General features: G+C 34.4%; 1 protein-coding gene across 3 annotated transcripts in view; it reads right to left on the bottom strand.

The window, feature by feature from the left end:
* NCAM2 (neural cell adhesion molecule 2) overlaps positions 1-22416 on the bottom strand; it is a 521094-nt gene that overhangs the window by 183072 nt on the left and 315606 nt on the right. The gene's annotated exons all lie outside the window — the stretch shown is intronic.

The raw sequence follows: 22416 nt of genomic DNA on the forward strand, positions 1-22416 counted from the left end.
ACAATAATGAGATAATTCGTTCTAATGCTATTGTACTATTTTTAATCTATCAAACTAAACAAGAAAGTAGACATTTTAACTAATTTATATGTATACTTTTATGAAATATTTCTCAGAAAAAGACAGACAATACTATCCTGACTTACATCAATACTGAGATCTACTTGGAGCATAAATGGATTTCCTATTTGAGTTCTCATCGGTATATGTAATTCTATAAGCAATTATTCACCGCTTCAAGACAGGGCTTTCAAATTAGGTGTCAAACCATAATGTTCTTTCTGATTAACTGCACTTAATTTCTTCACACAACTACAGAACATTTTATGAAGAGAAACTGCTCAAGACATAGAGAGTATGAAATAGATTTTCATGAACAATTCAATTTTAAAAATTAAGCTTCCCCAATTTCTAACTAATTACATTGCAAAAACTGTATATGCTGCACATTTTGGAAATGTTGAAACTGTTACTAAAATGTACTGTTTGCAATAAACAAATCAATAGCATCCATAATAGAAACTAAATTTCAAAGTACAGCATAAATTTTGATTTAATGCACTTTTATGATTTTCAATTAAATGACAAAATGATGCTCTTAAAATTAATTATATTAGTAGAATTGTCTTTTACATATTTAGAAGTGTGATAACAACTGGGGTGCCTGGGTAGCTCAGTTGGTTAGGCATCTGACATTGACTCAGGTCAAGATCTCGCATTTGTGGGTTCGAGCCCCACAACAGGGTCTGTGCTGACAGCCCAGAGCCTAGAGCCTGCTTCAGATTCTGTGTCTCCCTCTCTCTCTCTGCCCTTCCCCTACGCACACTCTGTTGTTCAAAAATAAATAAACATTAAAAAAAAAGTGTGATAATAACTAAATATCTCTACAATAGCATTCAGGTCAGCATTCATGCTGTATTGTTGATGCTGATGGTGCAGATAGGAGCTGATATGTATCTTAGCAATTAAGCACAACAAATCAAGTTTCTGCCTTTATGAATTTAAATACAAGGTACATGATCTGACATGCTGTCTCTAAAATAACATAATAATTACACATATTACAATAGGATGGACTTTTTTTTTCAGACATTAACTCTGTATTTTAAATACACTGAAATTTGACTTTCTGTATCTAGTTTTCCTTCTTTTGTAATTATGGAAAAGAACACTTTAATCAAAATGTATTGCCTTTCCTTTTCTTATGATAAACATAGGTGCAAGAACACTGTCACTATTTTTATTACAACAATAAATATTTTAACCATTAAATAATTACACGAAAATGTACTTCTTAATAGAAATCCTCTCTAGAGCAAAGTATTTGTGTAAATAGAAACGCCTCCAATCGGAGAATCACATGCTCCAGTTCTTGTCCTATGACTGTTACTCGCTTAAACAAACTCTTTGTTCCTTATCATAATTCTCTTTTCTATAAACTGAACTGCAAGATGATCTGCAAGAACTGACAAATCTCAATGTTTCCATGTTATGATACAGTAGCTCTACTAATGAAATGGGTGTTCTTACTTAGAGTGTGCACTTGTAGAACAATATTAGTATTGCATATTTATATAGTAGTAATTTGAAGAGTAATTCCAGAACTATTCGGAAGGATAATAGCCTCAAAACCTGCAGAAGTTTTCACGAGTTCTGATGCCAAGATGTGCAGGGAATTTGTTAGCCACTGTGTTAGACTATAGAGCACTTTTACATATATTATCTTTGGTTCAGAATTTGCTATTGAGTTGGATTAAACAATTTTAAAAGGGATTACAATTATATTTCATCCAAATTTCTTGTCTCATAAGACCCATATGTAGTATGTTTTTTCTACTCTATTTTACCTTCTTAAAAATACTTTTTTTTGTATTTGACTATATCTGAAATATCTAGTTCTAATAACTTTACAAAGACTTATATTGTGTATATTACGTAGTCAATCCTTTCTGATAAATTTCGGTTTTCATTCTTCAGCTTCAAGACACATGAGAACGTGTAGGGAAGTGGCTCCAGAACTCACTTATACAAAGGTTTTGGCCCACCTTCATGTTACAATTAATTCCCTTTGCTGGCTGCTTAGGCACCAAAGATACCTCTAATTTGATGGCTTAATTCACTTTCATCAACAATGACATCCAGCGGTCCCATTTGCCTTCTGTGTCTTGCAGTCTTCCTCTATGCACTGTCCCTAAATATGTCTCAGAAGATGAAGAACATTGTACTAAGCATGGAATACTCACGTGATTCAAGTTGATCAGAACAACAATCCCTTCAAATTTATTCAGGATAAGGAAAACAACTTCCCAATCCCCAATCACCACCACTGTCAGGAAAGCTACTCTTTTATAACGCATTGAATGGAGCGCCTGGGTGGTGCAGTCGGTTAAGTGTCCGATTTCAGCCAGGTCACGATCTCGCGGTCCGTGAGTTTGAGCCCCGCGTCAGGTTCTAGGCTGATGGCTCAGAGCCTGGAGCCTGTTTCCGATTCTGTGTCTCCCTCTCTCTCTGCCCCTCCCCTGTTCATGCTCTGTCTCTCTCTGTCCCAAAAATAAATAAACGTTGAAAAAAAAATTTTATAACGCATTGATTAATCAGATCTGGCCAAAATGTATGTCATCAAATAAATTCACATGTATGTCCTCTCTCTGGCAGAGGACTACTAACATGAAGACTCATGGTCCTTTCTTATTTACTTTTCCTTGCTTGCACTTTTAAGGCTGTGTGGCATTCAGAAATTAGCGTAAGGGAGGATTTGGAAAAGATGGTAGAATAGTCAGCACCAGGCATCTGTCTCCCTACCTAGGCAGCAATTGCACAGACAGAATCTGTCTAATGTAACTATCTTGGATCTCTGGAGTCTATGGTAGGCTTGCAGCTTCCACAGGGAGGCATGGAAGGTAAGTTGTAAGCAATATCTGAAACAGGTATCTGTATAGCCATCTTCATAGCAGCATTATTCACAATATTTAAGAGTGGAAGCAATACAAATAACCGTAAATGAATAAATGGATAAGCAAAATGTGTTATATGCACAGAATGGAATACTATTCATAAAGTTAAGGGGAGCCTGGGTGGCTCAGTTGGTTGAACATCTAACTCTTGATTTTGGCTCAGGTCATGATCTCAGGGTCATGGGATCTAGCCCTGTTCTGGGCTCTGTGCTGAGTGTGCAGACTGCTTAAGTTTCTCTCTCTCTCTCTCTCTCTCTCTCTCTCTCTCTCTCTCTCTGCTCCTCTCCTCCACTTGCCATTTCTCTCTCTAAAATAAAAAAAAAAAGAAAAAAATTTTAAAAAAGTTAATTCTGACATATACTTCACATGGATGAACCTTTAGGATGCTATGCTAAGTGAAATACCAGTCACAGAAAGACAAATATTCTATGAATCCACTTATTATGTACTTGGAATAGTCAAAATTATAGAGACAGAACTTGAAATGGTGGTTGCTAGGAGCTCTTGGGAGGGGGGAATAACAGGGAAAATATGGAGAGGACAGGAGGTGAAAGAAGGGAATAGGAAGTTATTGTTAAATGGGTACAGAGATTCAGTCTTACAAGAGGAAAAGAATTACAGAGATGGATGGTGCTGGATGGTGCACATTATGAACATATTTAATGCCACATAACTTATACTTTAAATGGGTTAAGATCATAAATTTTATGTTATGTGATTTTTACAAAAATGAAAAATAAGAGAAGGGGGAAAAAAGTCACATAAGCTATCTTAGCCCTTGGCCAAGAGAAGAAATAGTCCATGTTCATGCTTAAGTACCTGGTATTTTTTAATGTTTATTCATTTTTGAGGGAGACAGAGACAGAATGTGAGTGCGTTAGGGGCAGAGAGCGAGGGAGACACAGAATCCAAAGCAGGCTCCAGGCTCCGAGCTGTCAGCACAGAGCCTGAAGTGGGGCTCTAACCCATGAGCCATGAGATCATGACCTTAGCCAAAGTTGGATGCTCAACCAACTGAGCCACCCAAGCACCCCTAAAGTACCTGGTATTTTTAACATTCTATATTGTTGGTCTCAATGTATATGGAACATAACTTAATTTCTTTCCTCAGGTTTTTCCATGAGTTCATTAACACATGGTTCTTTCTACTTTATATAAGCACTGAAGAGAGAAAAATGAACCAACCAAGAAGCCACCTATGCAAACTTGATTCATATTATTCAGGGATGCTAGAAAATTGTATTTTTTTTAAGTTTTATTCTAAGACTCCTTCTTTGATATGGAAGCAAGTATCCTCATTCTGCAACTTACCTCTTCAGCAATTTTTCATATACTTAATTGCTCATAATATCATATAGTAAAAAAAATGATTGATATTTTAATATTATGTAGACTCTCCCTACGGAATAAGATATTTAAATTATGGACAATGCATTCTCATCATGATTTTGATCATCATTACTTTCCAGTAGTCTTATTATGTCTCAATGTCTCATGTGTGCATTTTTTTTATTTGTTCTATTTTTATTTGTTTGTTTTGCTCTTCTGCTTCACAGGTTATTATATCATCTAACACCTCTCAATTTTTTTCTTTTTTCTTTTTCTTTTTTCTATTTTTCTTTATGTTTATTTATTTTGAGATGAGGGGGAGGGGGATAGAGAGAGGGAGAGAGAATCCCAAACAGACTCCACACTGTCTGCATGGAGCCCGATGTGGGCTTGGACTCATGAACCACGAGATCATCACCTAAGCCAAAATTAAGAGTCAGACTGAATCACCCAGGTGCCCCACACCTCTCAATCTTCATTGATTCTGGTTATTTGTAATAATCCTTCCTCTTATATTTATGAGGATGGTCAATTTAAAGTGCTACTTGGTAAAAATAAGTTTTCTTTGGAATGCAAGACTTACAAAATTTTAACAAATACAGAATGTCAAATGATTAACATAAAGAAAAGCTAATTAATTGTATAATTTCATTTGGAAAAAATCTAGCTTCTTGGTTACAGCAGACTAAGCATTGTAGTCAGTTCTTTTCAAATAAACAGTGGTTTCTAATGTGGAGTGTCAGCATACTTATTACTGTCTTGCATAAAATCCAATCAATATTTTTTCATGTACTTGATTGAGAATTGGCAAATAATTGGTGGGCATATGCTGCAATATGGGAATACAGTAAAATTGTAATATAATTACAATTATCTGTTGAGTATTGAGTTCTAAAATCAATCCTATCTGAGTGAAACAGTAAGAGTTTTATTTGATATCAGTTTACAAAATAGGATCAAACTGGCCCATTATATTCATTAAAAAAAAAAAACCTCAAGGAAAATGTTTCCATTGACATTTCGAATTCTTAGTAAACTCTAATATGAAAAATATCTGATATTTGGGGAAAATAAATACTGCTTTCAGTGGAAAGTATAAAAACAATGTGAAAATGTTAATGAGAACTTTATTGCATAATTTATGTTTTCCTATATTTTCCAAATTTTGCCAAATAAATCTGATTTTTATGTTCTTTTAATTTGACTTTTAAAGTAGATCACATTCACGGGTTCAAAAATAAAATGAAATTAAGAGGAAAATTCTAGACCTTACTCTTTTCCTTGTTAACCACTTGATTATTTGTATTTTTATGCAACTATTAGCACATAATTTTATGTTTACTTCGTCTTTCCACAAAATATACCATATTCTGTACCATGCTTCTTTTCTCAAATTAATAATGCATGTAAAGAATATATTCATGTCACTATGTAGAGTACTTCCTCAAAACTGTTCGTATTGCACAGTCTTCTACCCTGTAGATAAACTATTGGCCACATGTTATATCTCCTGAGGATATCCAAATATTTATCTACTACAATCTTATCTACTGCAACCAATGTACCAGTTAATTATCTAGAAGTAAAATTGATACGTCAAAGACTAAACGAATATGTAATCTTGACTGAAGAAGACTAAATCAAATTGCCCTCAGTGGTCATCACTCCAATTTTCTACTCCAACTGTGTATTATTTTTATAACCAGAAAAAAAATATATAAATGAACAAGTAAGAAAATAAAGCAATAAAAGTTAAAGGAAATAATTCTCAGATAATTTCCTGAAGTTAATTCATAGCTATAAGTCTAAAAGCATTGTAACCCTTATTAAAGAAAATCCAAGTGAAAAATTAAAGTTGGAAGCATGGAAAGCATTATTTTGAATTTCTTTTTGTTTCCATGTTAAGAGGCGATAACTAAATAAAGGGCCAAAGTTAGTGTGAAAGATAACTCTGGTCAAAAAAAAAAAGTCTGAGAATTTTAGACACATTAGAGGATATTTTCATGATTAAACATGGCTATTTTTATGCTTTATGAGTATACTGTATGATCAGCAATATTCTTTAATCCTCAAAGTATGTTTCAAGGACCCCAGAAGTCCTCAAAACCCATTCATGGGGTCTTATGATGCCTTCCATTTTACCAGCCACATATCTATGTGAAAATGAATTTCTCCTGCAAAATTCTCACAATTTTCCCATTCCCAGTTACTGGACTATGCTAATGGAGGAAAAGTTCAATAATTTCCTGATCTAAAGAACTCTTTTTCTCAGGTTTAAAAATATATCACAAAAGATTGAATGCAGCAACTGATAAGAGAATTTTTGTTTTCTTGATGGCTTCCTTTACTATGCAAAAGCTTTTTATTTTGGTGTAGTCCCAATAGTTTCTTTTTGCTTTTGCTTTCTTTGTCTGAGGAGACATATTCATATAGTATTTGTAAATGATGTACCCAATAAGGGGTTAGTATGAAAAATATATAAAGAACTTATACGACTCAACACCAAAACTTCAAACGATCTGATTTAAGAACGGGCAGAGGACCTGAATTTACATTCTTCCAAAGAAGACATATAGATGGCAAACAGACACATGAAAAGATGTTCAAAATCACTAATCGTGGGGGAAATAAAAAAAAAAAAAAACTAGACTAGTAAATACAGAGAACAAACTAATGGTTGCCAAAAGGGAGGTGGGTGGGAAGTTGGCTAAAATAGGTGAAGAGGATGAAGAGGTACAAACTTCTAGTTACAAGATAAATAAATCAGAGAGATAAGAAGTACAGCAGGGAACATAGTCACTAATATCATAATCACATTGTATAGTGACAGAGGATGATGACACTTACCATGGTGAGCAATGAGTGATGTACATAATTGTTGAATCAGTTGAGTGTACATCTGAAACTAACGTGACATTGTCTGCCAAATATACCTCAATAATAATTTTTAAAATTTTTTAAATTTAAGTTTACTAATTTTGAAAGAGAGAGGGAATGAGACACAGTGAGTGGAGGAGGAGCACAGAGAGGGAGAGAGAGAAAGAATCCCAGGTAGGATCCACACTGTCAGCACAGAGCCCGATGCAGGGGTGAATCCCACAAACTGTGAGATCACAACCGGAACCCAAATCAAGAGTCAGATGCTTAACCGACTGAGCCACTCAAGCACCCCAAACATAAATTTTTTAATGTAAAAAAGAAGAAGCTGCTGTTTTACTGTATTTCTCAAAATGTTGCTATTTTCCTTAACATGCTATTTAGGTTAACATACTTATTATTTTTGACAGTTCATAAATCAACATCTTAAAATTTATTTAATTTTTATTTTTTAACATCTTAAAACTTAAATAAATTAATCAAACATTTTAAAAACTTCTCATTTCAATGCCTAATACGATATTGATATGACACATATAAATAGATATGACCTACATAAAAATTCCTTGGTGAATCCACAATAATTTTACAAATATGAAGAGTTCTAAGGCAAAAACTTCTGAGGTCACCTGAGGTACAAAATGAGACAGAATACAATTTGGTAATTCAAATTAGCATTTAAAGAAAAATCTTATAAAATGGCCAAGAAAAATAATTTAAAATCAAACCCATCGTGTATGTTTAAAATTAATCTAAATGTATAAGGTTTCAGAGCATTATTCCTAGAGTTGAGAAATTCTAGAGAAATGAAGCTGTTGGGAAATGTGATCAGCTGAAGGATTTCAGGACTGGTCAAGGAAAACACCTGACAACAAAGTGGGAGCAGTAGACAGTGGGCTTTATTTGGGGGGGTGCGTGGACAAGTCGCATTAAAGTATGGATTCTTCGCAGCAAGGAGCCCTTCCAGAGACTGCATATTTGGGAGGGAGAACCACCCAGAGTGGGAGGAGTGCAAGGAAACTCCTGGGTGAAGTGGATTTGTGAGGGAGGCTTAGGTATCTCGGTGATGTCACTCAGCAGCACAGCAGGACTCCAAAGGGCAGCAGTGGCATGGGGTCGTGTTTAGGCCCCGAGTTTGTCTTGTCTACAGCTAGCAGAGTACGAGTGCACTTTTCCAAGGTGTGCAAAGCGGACTGATGCTAAATGTTAAAAATATGCATATTTTGGCTATTATTTAAAACAATGGGTGTAAAAATTTGAATTTGGTGCTAATGAGGCTTTGAGCTACTGGTCCCAACATGCTCTGAATATGAAGAAGAAATCAACATTAAGGACAAATATAGGAGGCGGGGGGTCTTCTTTGGCTCATTTATATAACAGGAATGAAGGTAACGCTAATGATAAGAAAAATGTTAGGAAGAAAGGGTTATCCTGGTGTTAAACACTGTTCTGTTTACTATAATATCTGAATAAATATCAGAACAAACCATCAAATGATTATATAGCTTGTAATTTGGGGAAGTTATTATTACATATTTTTTAAAAGAACAAATTTTGTAAGACCAGCAGAATTTGCATCTGCGATAGACTGCCAGGAAGAAAGGAGATTTGAAGGCTCTTTTCCTTTTTTTCCTCTGTAAGTCCTTTAATGTTGCCCCATTTACTAACGCAGACACATATGGTTCTAAATACACTCTTGTCAAAAGTTAGGCAAGTAGTTAAACTTCTCCTAAAGTGTGAGCTAAATGTTCAGAGCCACACTAGGATGACAAATGAGTATCAATCAAATGAGCTTCTATAAATCATTTCAGTTAATATCTTTATTAAAAAGACATTGGGGCACCTGGGTGGCTCAGTGGGTTGAGTGTCTGTCTCTTGATTTCAGTTCAGTTCATGATCTCACAGTTTGTGGGATCGAGACCTGCATCAGTGCTCCTGCTGTCAGTGTGGAGCCTGCTTGGGATTCTCTCTTTCTCTCTTCCCCTCCCCATGCTTGTGCTCTATCAAAATAAAGAAATGAACATACAAAAAAAAAAAAAAAAACCTGGAAACTCGCAGAACAGGAAACTATGGGAGGGATAACAGAGTAGAAAGAGCTTGGAAAAGTAATTGCATCAAGTATTCATGAAATTTGGGCCTCAGCCCTCAGCTGTGCATTTGTAGATTTGATATTAAACAGTACCAAGAGTATGAGAACGGACTAAAGAGATAAATCACCACACAGGTACTGAAATGGTCATTGGTACACATGCAAAAGTTGTGAAAATGTAACTGATTTTTAATCCACAAACCACAGAAGTCTGGTCACAATATGTGGCCTGAATTTAAACAGACTGTTATTTTTATTTTTATTTTTTTAACATTTATTCATTTTTGAGAGACAGAGAGAGACAGGGCATGAGTGGGGAAGGGGCAGAGAGAGGGAGACACACGATCTGAAACAGGCTCCAGGCTCTGAGCTCTCAGCACAGAGCCTGATGCAGGGCTTGAACTCACGGACCGTGAGATCACAACCTGAGCTGAAGTCGGATGCTTAACCGACTGAGTCACCCAGGCACCCCTAAACAGACTGTCTATGAAAATAAAAATATAAATATTCTCCATAGACTGAAGTAACACCCAGAATCTCATAATGTAATATTCAAAATCCAGTATATAATCTAAACATTTTTCACCTACGAAAAACTAGGAAAATCTCATATTAATGGGAAATGCCAATGGCATGCTGACATATGTTGGATTATCAAAAAACTATTTTAAGGCAACTATTTTAAACATTTTCCAAAGAGCAAGAGTAAACTGAAGTAAGAATGAACTATCTTGAAATAAATGAAATGATAGACAACTTGCAAATATGGACAATATATTTAAAAATAAACAAATATTAGAACTAGACGCTTAAAGAATAAAACACCGTGGATATGCTGGATCGATATGACAGAGGAAAGAGTTTCTGAACATGAAAGGATGATCAGTAGAAATTATCCAATCTTCAAAACAGAGGAAGTAAAGAAAAAAATGAACACAGCTTCAAGAACTTGTGGGACAATACCAAAATATCATCAAATCTAAGAAGGAAAGGAGAAAGAGCACCATAAAAAATGTATGCATATATAAGCATACATGTGTATATGTATCTACAGGGCTAACATCTGAAAACTTCTTAAATGGCAAAGGACATCGAACCATAAATTCAAAACCAGCTATGGACTTGAATACCAAATGGCATAAACTCAAAGATGTTCATATCCAGTCACAACATAATCAAATTGCTGAAAACAAAACATACAGAAATACAAAAGATGTATTAGCTACAGGAGAACAATAATTCAAGTAACTGGAGATTTCTTATCAGAAACCATGGAGGCCAAAAGGAGGGGAAACAATATTTTTAAAGTGCCATATGGGGCGCCTGGGTGGCGCAGTCGGTTAAGCGTCCGACTTCAGCCAGGTCACGATCTCGCGGTCCGTGAGTTCGAGCCCCGCGTCGGGCTCTGGGCTGATGGCTCGGAGCCTGGAGCCTGTTTCCGATTCTGTGTCTCCCTCTCTCTCTGTCCCTCCCCCGTTCATGCTCTGTCTCTCTCTGTCCCCAAAATAAATAAACGTTAAAGTGCCATAAAGACAGATATGCCAAAATAAACTTCCATGTCCAGCAAAAATATCCTTCAGAAACGCAGGTAAAATAATGCATTATCATTCTCAGATAAAAGACAATAAATCTTCTACTAGAAGGTTTGATCTTAAAAGAATTAGAAAAGGAAACTCTTCAGGCAAAAGAAAAATTTTATCAAAGGGAGTTTCAAGGATGAAGAAAGAACAAAAGAAATGGTAAATATCTTTGTAAAGATATGTTTAATGTTCAAAATAGAAGGTTAACATTGTGTAATGGGGTTTTCAACGAATGCAGGTATAATACAGACGACAACTAAGACAAAGAAGAGAGGCATATAAGGACCTATATGGTGCGATAGTTTCTACGTTTCAATTGAAATAGTAAAATATTGGTTCAAAGATAAACAGGAACATTGTAATCACATGAACAACCAGAAAAAAAAAAAAAACAGATATGGCCAAAAACATAATATATAAAACAAAATAGAATACTAAATAATACATAATCCAAAGAAGGCAAGGAAGGGTAAACAGAAGAATGAAAAACAGAACAAACTGAAAACAAATCAAAACACATGGATGTTCAGGTAAAACAATGAATACTTTATTTCCAAGATTGGGGACAAGTAAGGAAGTCTTCATTCAACACTCCTATTTAACATCATACTGAAGGCCAACACAGTACTAAGTGAGAAATAAGAATGAAAAGCAAACAATTAAAAAGGAAGAAATAAATTTCTTCCAACTTGCAGATGCATTGTTGTATTCATTGCAAATCCAAGAATCTGTAGAAACACTGCTAGAACTAATAAATGTACATAACACAATCACAGGATATGAGAAAAACACAAAAACAATTGTTTTCCATATAGGTACTTGTAATGAACAACTGAAGCCAACATTAAAATGTACAAAACCACATACAATAGCTCCAAAAATACAACACTTAAGGATTAATCAAAAAAAAAAGTTACATATGGCATCTAAATGCTAAAAACTACAAAAATGTTAAAGAATTGAAAAAAAATACCTTCATAAATGAAGAAACATACCTTCATTTATTTGTAGACTCCATTTGTAGAGTCCATATATTTGTAGACTCAACATTGAGAAAAAACGTCAGATTTTCCAAAATCGTTATCGAGACACTACACAATTCTCATTAAAATCCCAGCAGTATATTACTTTGAAGATAGAATAATTCTAAAGCTTAAGTAGAAGATAAACTAGAATTTACAAGTTTTTTCTAAAAGAACAGTCATAGAAATAATACCCCCTGATTTTAAGGTATGGGTAAAAAGCTACACAATTGAGGAGGCATGATAATGGTGCAGGGATAGGTGCATAGGTCAATGGAACAGAAAAAAAAGTCCATAAATAGAAGCTTACAATACAACAAAAGTTTTAAAAATTTAGTTTACAAAGTGCAAAGTGCAAAGGAAACAATAGTATCCTCAGAATGGTTTTTAAATAATTGGATTTCCATTTGCAAATACATGAACCTGAGGACAGAAATCATACCATATACAAAAATGAACCCCAAATGAATCAAAGATGTAAACTGAAAACATTAAAGTAGAAAACTTGGGAGAAAAATCTTGTGACTTGGGGATAAGTGAAGAGTTCTTAAACATGACACAAAAAGAATGGTCCATAAAAGATTAGTCCTTGGAATTTAAAATTAAAATTAAAAGACTTTGCTTTCTGAATTACACTTGCTAAGAGAATGAAATGATAAACCCCAGCATGGAGGAAAGTACTTTGAATCACATGTCTGAGCAAGGAATAATATCCGAAATATATAAAGACAATCTAAATTCAACAATAAGAAAAAAAATGCAAAATAAATGAAAGGACACATCATTAAAGAAGCTGTTTGGAGGGCAAAACTGCATTTATAGAATTTGTAAGGAACTCTAAAACTGTAATAGTGAAAAAAAATAATCCACCGAGAATGTCTGAAATGCAGACATTTCAAAGAGGCATTTCACTGAAGAGTATACAGGGATATAGAAATGAGAAGCACATGAAAAGGTGCACGCTATCATTAGCTACTGCATAAAACCATCACAATATCATTACAGAAATGCAAATTAAAACCACAGAGATTTCACTACACTCCTATTTTGAAGTGTAGAATTAAATACAAACAACAACAACAACAACAACAACAACAACAACAACAACAAAACACACACACAGCCAACAAACAAAAACCTGAAAAGATCCACACTGGTGAGAGTGAGAAGCAACTTGACTTCTTACACACTATTAGAGAGAATTCAAAATTATACAGCCATTGTGAAAAATGATTTGGCAGTTTACCATGAAGTTAAAAGCATGCACTTACCATATGACTCTGCAACCTAACTCTCAGGTACTTACCCTAGATAAAGGAAACTGATGCTCACACAATATATTGTACACATATTTAGAGCAGCTCGATTTACAATTGCAAAAAGTGGGTACACGCAACAACTAGATAAATCTCAAGGCATTATTATTCTAAATGGATTAATATATTCCAAAAAGGTTAGATTTTAGATGATTCCATTTATTTGATACTCCTGAAATACAAAATTGTACTGAAGGAAAGAAATTAGCGGTTGTTTGCGGCTTAGAGGTTGTAGAAGATGTAATTTCAAAGGGAAAAAAAATTCCCTTTTGTTTGTTTGGGGGTGATGGAATAATTTGTTTACTGATTGTAGTGGTGGGACATGAATCTATGCATATATTAAAATTCACAGGACTATATGGTAAAAATTTAAAAAAAGAGTAAAGTTGGGGCTCCTGGGTGGCCCAGTTGGTTAAGCGTCTGACTTGTGCTCAGGTCATGATCTCATGGTTTTTGAGTTCCAGTCCCACAAGGGGCTTTGCACTGACAGCAGGGAGCCTGCTTCAGATCCTCTGTCCCTCTTTCTTTTTGCCCTTTCCCAGGTGCATGTGCTCTCTCTCTCTCTCTCTCTCAATAATAAATCAACTTTAAAAAAAAGTTTTAAAAAAAGGAGTAAAGTTTACTGTATGTTAACATGAACCAAACTTATGAAAACTTTTAAACATTTACATAGTGAGTTTTTTAAAAAAATGTAATTGTAGTATAAGTACAATAATTTTATAATATAAATAACTGTGTTATTTAATATATAATTAAATGTATAACAATTATTCACCAGATTTAATAAGGTGACATAAAAAACAGTCCACAACTCCCGGAGAAATCAGTTCCTTATTGTTCAGAAGCAGGAAAAAAATCTCAAAAATTTCCCAATCTGAGGGAGTCTTGACTCATGTTCAAGGTATTCTTGTTTCTACTTTACCAAACTCATCCCCTTTCTTTTACTCATTACTCTGATCTGCCAAATGTATTCTGAAAACCCCTTTAATTCTTCCTGCTTGTTTTTTTATCTGTCATGACTGCAGATTCCACATCTTCTATAGTCTTCCTGTTTCATGAAACACCTAGAATGTTGGCCACATTTCAGTTCATGGCTCTGGCTCTTTCAGAACAGCTTTGTCATACCTTGCTATCAATAGTCAACTGTCAAAACTGGAGTATGATTAAATTCATTAATTTAATTTCAAAACAAAACTGCGGGCGACATGAAATTTGGACATGGATCTGCAGATACAAAATGATTTTGAATTCAGTACAGAATGGGAGACTGCAATATTTTGAGGTCAGGATTTAGGTATAAGTAAGCAACATCACATTAAACAAAACACACTGCTAACATTATTCAAATCCTTATCATTCTCTGTAGAATTCTGTTTGCTACATTGAAATATATATATATATGCATATATATATATATATATCATATATGTGTATATATGTATACACATATACGAGAATGTCAGCTTCCAACCAAGATATACAAAGAGGTACCCAATTTATCCTACTAACTAAACAGAAGCAAGAAATCAGATGTATGGACCGTATAGAACAATAGTTTTCAAGACATTGTGAATCAGTCAACAAAGTAGTCAACAGTGATTTCTGAAATACAAGAGGAAATGAGTGAGTCCTATTACTGTGCCAGCTAATTGTCTAGAGAGAGTTTCTAAGCTGCAGTACAGAGGGGAAGAGCCCAGTTGGAGTCTGGCAGTCTTCCTCAATTGAGCCAGGGAAGGCTCTGGGGAGAAGCAAAGAAGGCTACAGTTCAAAGGGCAGAAAGCCAGACAGAAGACAGGTGTGCAATGAGGACTTCCTGAGATCTGCAGTGAGTTTTCTTGAGGTCTTCCAGATGAGTACTGCCGAGTACATCCATGAGAAGAAACTAGTGAAGCCAGGGAAAGAATTTCCCAAAAGATTCAGGAGAAACAACTTCCAAACTCAAACAGAGAAAAGAATAGTTTTTATTCCCATGAGCCAGAATTTTGCTTTAAAAATGAGAAAAAAAAAAAAAACCTCATAAAATATGTGAAATAAGGAATTAAGAGAGATTTTTTCCTCACAAGTGGGGCAAAATTAGCTCTGGACTATTTTGGTCCCACCTGACAAAGCTTAAAAGCATGAAGGATTAAACTATTTCCAAGTCATTCATCTGCATTCCTGAAAAAGACCTAAAATATTTAAGGAAATACAAAAACACTCAGCATATTAAAGGAGTAAAAACCCACAAATTCTGGCATCCAATTTAAAATTACTCACGATGAATAGAAGCAGGAAATATGAGACATGATGAGGGGGAAAAAATACAATCAACCAAAAGTGACCCAGAAATGGCACATTTGATAGAATTAGCAGACAGGAACATTAAAGCAGTTACTATAACTGCATTCCATATGTTCAAGACTCTAGAGGAAAGACTGATCATGTTATAGACTTAGAGAATATTTTAAAAATCAAATTTATGCATATTAAACCTATAGCATCTTAGGGAAAAATGCACAAGACAGGATTAATAGTGGATTAAACACTATAAAAGAAAAGAGAACTTGAAGAAAGCAACAGAAACTATCCACAAAGTAATACAGCAAAAAAAAGAAAATGAACATAACATCTGAGAGATGTAGGGATGTTCAAATGGCCTAGTCTATGTGAAATTTGAGTTCCAAATTTCTGTGTGGGACAGAAAACAACATGTGAAGACCTACAAAATGAAAGATTTCCAAATTTGATAAAAATTATAATTCAAGTTTGTCAGCAAAACCCAAGTACAAGACTAAGGAAGAAAACTACACCAAGGTATATCATATCCAAATTGCTTAAGGCAAATTGCTTCAAGCAAGTGATAAAGAGAAAATCTTCAAGAATCTAGGAGAACTAGATGGGTGGGGCACTTTAGGAACAGAAGCAAAAGATAAGGATTAGGATGAACTTTTCATCTGAAATAACTCTGGCCAAAGATGTTATTTATGGCTCAGAAATTTTAAGGTACTGAAAGGAAAACAAAACAAAACATTCAATTTAGAATTCTATACTCAGCAAAATTTTATTTCAAATATGAAAGGAAAATAAATATTTTCTCAGAAATACAGTAGGTGAAGTGAATCATCACTAGCAGACTTGCACCACAAGAAATGCTAAAGGAAGTCATTCGGGCATTTGGGAACAGATACCCGATGGAACTCTGGATATACACAAAATAATGAAGAACTGTAGAAACAGTAACAATGGGATACTATCATACAAAAGTTTTCCTTTCTTAATGAAAATCCCTTAAGAGCTCATTGACAATTTAAACAAGTGCATATATAAGAGAGAAAGGTGCTATTATTCTCCACTATTATTCTCCTCTGTAAAGATATCGATGCCATCAATGCAGTAAACCCAGCCGTTTATAAATATGCTAAGTTAAATGGCAAAGGGAATTTGCAGTTAATAATTAAGATTATAGATATGTGGGGCTCAGTCAATTAAGCGACTGACTTTGGCTCAGATCATGATCTCACAGTTCGTGAGTTTGAGTCCTGCACCTGGTAAGCTTGAGCCCCATTTCAGGTGAGCAGGTGCCCCACTCTGGGTGAGCTCCTGTGTGCCCCGCTTCAGGTAAACACGAGCTCTGCTCAGGGTGAGCCTCGCTTCTCTCTCTCTTTCTCTCCCTCTCTGCCCGTTGCTCACTTGTCCCCCCTCCCCCCAAAAACATACAAATTATAGACATTAAAATGGGAAAAGTACCCTAGATAATCCAGGTAAGACCAATTGCAGGAGCCCTTAAAAACAGAGCTCTCTCCAGTTGGAATACAAAAGAGAAGGCAGAAGGAGAGGCAGCAGAAGGGAGTCAGAAATATTCCAAGTTTGAGAAGGTTTTACTGTACCATTATTGGCACTGGAGGAAGAAGCTTGCATGTAAGACCAAAGATGCCCCTCAAAGCTAAGGACAACCTTTTCTGGGTGAAATCTAGCAAGGAATTAGAACCTTAGTCCTACAACAAAAAGAGGACAAATTCTGTCAACAACCCGAGTATTAGAAGAGATTCTTCTTCAGAGTCTATAGCAAGGAGCATAATCCTGCTGATACCTTGATTCTGGACCTATAATAACCTGAGTATACCCTGGCTGAGCCTACTTGGATTTCTGATGTGTAGAAACTATGAAGTAATAAATCTGTGTTGTTTCAAGCCATCAAATTTGTGGTCATTTGTTACCACAGATGGAAAACCAATATGGGGTTTATAATTTATATAGATGTAAAACATATGATGATAATTGCACAAAAGCTGGAAGGGAGTACTGTTATTCAATGTGTGAATAGTGTAACATCACTTGAAGGAGGACTGTGAAAATCAGCTACTAAAATAACATGGCAATGATTTATAGCTAATGAGACAAGATAGAAAATTAATTGATTGACACAAAATACTCCAAAAATATAAAGTAGTCATAAATATAAGAAGTGAACAAAGAACAGATAAGGAATATAGAAAACAAATAGCAAGATTTAAACCTAACTGGATCAATAAGATATTTAATATAAATTGTGTAAACACTCCAATACAAAGTCAAAGACTATCACAATAGACAATGAAAAAAAACCCCACAATACCAAACCAACTATATACTGTCTAATCCCCTAATGATAAAGCAGGCAATTCATCAGGAAGACATAATTCTAAACTCTTATGCATATAATAACAGAGTTTCAAAACTCATGAGGCAGAAACTAACAGAACTTCAAGGAGAAAAAGACAAATCTATGACTTTATTAGAGACTAAATAGCCCTCTCTCAATAACTAATAGAGCAAGTAGACAAGAAGTTAAAAAAGATAAAGAAGACTTGATCAACGTTATTAATTGACCCTAAGTTAACTGATTACTATTAAAACTCTTAACTAAGCCAGCAAATCACACACTCTTTTCTACTGCACAGGGAATACAATTAGAAAGATCTAAATCAAAGAAAGTGTGTTCTCTATATTAGAACCAGATTAGAAACTACGACAGAACAATATCTGGAAAACCGTCATATACTTGAAAACTAAATAACACAGTTCTAAATAACCCATAGGACAAATAAGAAATCAGAAGGGAAATTGCAAAGCATTTGAACTGAATGCCAAGGTATACACAACATCTTAAAAGTTGTGGAATGAAGTTAAAACAGTACAAATAGGGAATTCTCAGTTTGTTCTCTGTATTTAAACTGAGGATTGATGGAGGTTGGGGCAGAGGGGAAAGTGGGTGATGGGCATTGAGGAGGGCACTTGTTGGGATGAGCACTGGGTGTTGTACGGAAGCCAATTTGACAATAAATTTTATTTAAAAATTAGGGAATTCTCAAGCATTAAATACATGCCATAGAAGAGAAAAAAGGTTTCAATTTAGTGTATTCAAGTGTAACTTTAAGAAAATGGAAAAGAAGATCAAGTTAAACCCAAAATAAATAAGAAAAAATATAATAATAAAGATTATATTAGAAATTGATAAAATAAAAAAAGGAAAACAAATAGAACACTAAATCATATCAGTTTCTTTAAGAGACCAATATAACTAGTAAAATTTCAGCCACACCGATCAGAAAAGAAGAGTGAGAATGAGGGGCAGACAGAGAAAGTGAGAGAACAAGAGACATACAGACAGAGAGACAGAAAAAGAGGGGCTGAGAGAGAGAGAGTATAAGGTAGCAATACTGGAACTGAAAAGTCAAGATGACTATAGACTCTAAAGATATTAGCAGGATAATAGAAGGATGTCATGAACAATTTTATGCCAATAAAGTCAGCAACTTAGATGAAATGGACAAATTCCTTGAAAGGTATTAACCACCAAATTTCACTTAAAAATAGATAACTTGAAATGAATAGCATTTATCTACTAAAAGACTGAAATAGCAGTTTAAAATCTTCCTACAATGTAAACTCTAGATCCATATGGCTTTAATGATGAGTTTTTATTAAATATTTAATGAAAAAAATTAAACCAAGCAAAACTTTCCCAATATAAAGAAAGTTCCTTCCAATTCATTCAATGAGGCCATTAATACGTTGGTTACCAAAATCAGACAAAGGCGTAAGAAGAGAATAAAACAGCAGAACAATACCTCGTAAGAAGACAGATGCAAAACTTCTTAACAAAATTTTAGGAAATTAAATCCAATGTTATATAAAAGAATAACACATTTTGGCCATGTGGAAATACAAGGTTAGTTAACATTCTAAAATTGAACAATCTATTTCACTAACTTAATAGATTAAAAGATACAAATTATGTTATTATCTCATCATTAGATTCAGAAAAGAAGTATTTGGAAAAATCCAGTATTTTTGATAAAATTTCTTACCAGTCTAGGAAAAGGTCACTTTCAATCTGATAAAGAACATCTCTGAAAAGGCTACAGTTAACCTTGAAACCTGAAGTTAACCTTCAACCTGAAATATTGAAAGAGTGAATATTTCCCCTGAAATATTAGGGTCAGGGCAATTGAAATCTCAATAATAAGAAAGTAATCCATTAAAAAGAGTGGATTAAAGATTTTAAAAGGAAATTGATGCATGGTAAACAAGCACATGAGAAGATACTCAACATCCGCAGTCATCTGAAAAAGGTACACTAAATCCTCAGTGTGAAACTACCAAACACTTATCTAACTGTAAAAGGTCTGACCATATGAAGTTTCGCTGAGAATGTGGACCAACTGAAAGGCCAATACACTGCTTCTGGGAATATAAAATACTACAACCCCTTTGGAAAACAATTTGCTGGATTTTATAAAAGGAAGGTTAAACACATACATATCATATGATCCAGCCATACTTCTTACAGGTATTAACCCCAGAGAAAGAAAAGCATATATCCATGCAAAGAATTACATACAAGTGTTTATAGCAGCTTTATTTGTAAGACAAAAACTTGAAACATCCCAAGTAGTCATTTGGGTAAACACATAAGCAAATTGTGAAATATTCCTACAATTGAATGATGCTTAGCAATAAAAAAAAAATGAAATACTATTGCATGGAACAACATGGATAAATCTCCAAATAATTTTGCTGAGTGAAAGAAGTCACTTAGAAGTGTATACGCTGCATGATTACTTTTTTTTTTTTAATTTTTTAATGTTTTATTTATTTTTGAGACAGAGAGAGACAGAGCATGAGCAGGGGAGGGGCAGAGAGAGAGAGAGACACAGAATCCGAAGCAGGCTCCAGGCTCCGAGCTGTCAGCACAGAGCCTGACGCGGGGCTTGAACTCACGAACCGCGAGATCATGACCTGAGCCGAAGTCGGCCGCTTAACCGACTGAGCCACCCAGGTGCCCCACTGCATGATTACTTTTATACAGATTCTGAGAACTGTTGTGGGGAATGAGTATATTCACTTATATTCATTATCTTGATTGTGGTGATTGGTTCATATCATATATATGGCATTCATATATACATATATATGTACAAATGGTTCATATCATATATGTGACATTCATATATGCATATATATGTACATATATACATACATATATACATATATACACATAGCATTTTAATATGCAGTTTATTATATATATAACACAATAAACCGTTAAAATACATGCAAGATAACTGAAATTGTATTAGGAGATTGATAGCATAAGGGGCAAATGCCTTTACAGTAATAGTAAAGTCATTTGGATTATTAAGCCTAAGGAGAATAAAAGGTGAACAGTGATAATTATCAAATAAAATGCCTTCTGTCATTGGGATAATAATATTTTTGTAAAAAAAAATTAAAAACTGAAGAAACTATTCCAAAAGTTGTTGACTGCTTTCTGTATTGAAAAATCTAAGGTATTTCTTGATGCTGTAAAATATTACTTTTGTTCTTTTGTCCTCTTGCTGCATCATATTCTTTCCTTTAAAATAAGACCTTTCTATGAGTATACTCTACTGGAATCTGGGGAGTCCATTCAAATATCTGAACTTAGGACAATTTTATAGAGATGAACCTAGTGCTAGGAGATCTCAAGGTAAGGAAGTCATGTAATAAGGCAGATAAAATTAAGAAAAGTTTGCTAGATGATACTTGAACTAAGTCTTATAGGGAAAATAGAAATCAGGCTGGTGTGTGTGTGTTTGTCTGTGTCTATGTGTGTGTGTAAGAGATAGACAGAATACTCATTTTACATTGAGATTGCACACTCATTAATCTTAGTAAAACTAAATGTACCTCCGTAAAGGGGGAACCCATATTGTACTTAAAAATATAATCAGTACAGGAATTAATATTACTTACAACTGGGTGTTTATTTAATTTATATCTAACTTAAATGGAAGTCTTTCTGTTTCTTAACTATTTTCCCTATTAAAAATATACATGGTCTGGATACCTACAATTTCATTGAAAGCCATAGGATATGATGTTAAAAAAAAAGTAAAATCAAGACATACAGATCATAAGTAATTTACAGTATGAATAAAATAGTGGCATTGCCTCCTAACTTATCCTTTAGTGCAGCACATTCTGAAGAACAGAATCATGAATATCATGAATGTAATTTAGACACTAATTGTCTTCAATGTCATTCATCTGTACAATGTCAGGTAATACTTAGATGGTGTCTTTCACTTTACTGATTCCATGAAATGTAAAATATTTTAATTACAGTATCTTGTAGCCACTATAAATTTCTTGAAATTTTCATTGTTGATTTTACAAATGATGGTGTTCACATTATTAACCAAATGTTAGAGAAACATTTCAAAGACCAATCTCTACACGACCAGCCAGGGGATGGGTGAGTTCACAACCAGGATCTGATTCAAGTAATAAGATAATTTTGTCGTCTCTTATAATTAGAGATTGAAAATAGGTTGTAAAATAAATGTATGTTTTTCTACAGCCTTATAACATAACATTATGCCCTTTAAGTGTACCTGGGAAATTCTGGGCAAAAGAGAAATACGGATTGAAGAAAAGGTAAGAAACTGTATTAACTTTTCACTCCAACTATTTATGTTGAGGAGATAGGAAAAGAAAAATGTTCATAGATATCCAAAGATGATTGATCTATCATCTATCTATCTATCTATCTATCTATCTATCTATCTATCTTTCTTTCTTTCTTTCTATCTGATAGAGTGCATATTTAGCTACATATCAACAGGGAACAGGTGTTTTCTGACTGATAAAAAAGGCAAAAGGCAGGAACAAAGTTCCAAATAGCTGGGGAAGACCCCGTAGGATCCATACGCATTCTTCCCAATAACCACGGCCCTACAGCAACCT

The sequence above is a fragment of the Herpailurus yagouaroundi genome, unplaced genomic scaffold, assembly GCF_014898765.1.
Source record: "Herpailurus yagouaroundi ecotype Mexico unplaced genomic scaffold, PumYag 162, whole genome shotgun sequence".
Classification (NCBI taxonomy): domain Eukaryota; kingdom Metazoa; phylum Chordata; class Mammalia; order Carnivora; family Felidae; genus Herpailurus; species Herpailurus yagouaroundi.